This window comes from Balaenoptera physalus (genome assembly GCF_965194825.1).
Source record: "Balaenoptera physalus genome assembly, chromosome: 2".
Taxonomy (NCBI): domain Eukaryota; kingdom Metazoa; phylum Chordata; class Mammalia; order Artiodactyla; family Balaenopteridae; genus Balaenoptera; species Balaenoptera physalus.
Window position 1 is genome coordinate 107,999,923 of NC_138883.1, and position 785 is coordinate 108,000,707.

Sequence of the window (785 nt, forward strand, 5' to 3'; positions counted from 1 at the left end):
CGCCTACACACCAACAAACTCACCCCACCCTTTGCGGAAGTATGGTACACAGGCACACGCAGAACTGAGTCAACTGGGTCCTATATCCCTAAAGTATACGACTGTCCGTCCTCTGGGGGACAGGGTACCGCATAAGACAGATTCTCAGACATTCTGACCCGTGTACCAGCAGAGAAAGTCTCAAGAGCAGCACCCCAGGCCTTCCTCCCAACTCTTCCTTTCTCTGCTCCAATTGAGTTTCCAGAACGTGAGAGGCCAGGCCGATACCCGGCAGTCCGGGAGCTGCCGGGAGAAGCGCGGGGCGGGTGTCCGGAGCGCACGGGCTCGGGCGCCGGGTACGGGGCCTGATGCTTAGCGCGCCCGGGTCTGGCGGCTCAAGGGGGCGACGAGCATCCACTACCTGCCCCTCTCCTCCGGCCTCCTGTGACTCAGGACGGCTCGGCGGGACACCCTAAAGGCGGGGCATGGACCTTGGGAGGAGGAGGTGCGGAGGGCGGAGGGCAGAGCTTAGCGCCTCGGCCCCGGCTCGGCCCCCGCGAGGCCCCGGTGCCCTCTCCCTGGCGTGCAGGTTTGGAAGGCGGGAGGCCTCGCCCGGCCGCTGCCTCGGCTGCTCGGGTCCCCATATATAGTCATATCCACCGTCAACTGGGAGGCCGGCAGGCAGCAGCGAATGGGCGAGCGGCCCCCGCGGGAGCAGCGGGGAGGGCGCAGGGGGCGGAGGGAGGAGAGGGGGAAAGGGGGCAGGAGAAAAAAGCTTTTCCAAAAAAGTATTGGCTGTCTTGAGG